The sequence below is a fragment of the Penaeus monodon genome, chromosome 19, assembly GCF_015228065.2.
Source record: "Penaeus monodon isolate SGIC_2016 chromosome 19, NSTDA_Pmon_1, whole genome shotgun sequence".
NCBI classification, from domain to species: Eukaryota; Metazoa; Arthropoda; class Malacostraca; order Decapoda; family Penaeidae; genus Penaeus; species Penaeus monodon.
Window position 1 is genome coordinate 32,604,583 of NC_051404.1, and position 389 is coordinate 32,604,971.

Genomic DNA, 389 nt, shown 5'->3' on the forward strand with positions numbered 1-389 from the left:
AACATTGATTATGTCAATTTACTTCTTGGGTTTTTACATTAATAATACAATACATAAATTGCTTATTCTTTAAAAAATGTACATAGCAAAGAGAATTTTTTTTTCTATGACACTTTTGCTTCCATTATGTAACACTTGCTTCCTTCACTCTTGTATCATATACTTCAAAATTATCCTTTAGTAAAGGTCATCATCACTTTAATGCCTTAAATATGGGACCTTTTCCTATAGATTCTGAATTTGTAGTCCAACAGCAAAATAATTTTCATTTAAATGCATCATTATGCAGTGTATAATGGTGTTTTCCAAAACTGTGTTTATGTATATCAAAACATCATATCATTCAACAAATAAAATGTGGTAGAAATTTAAATGTAACCATTTTGGTT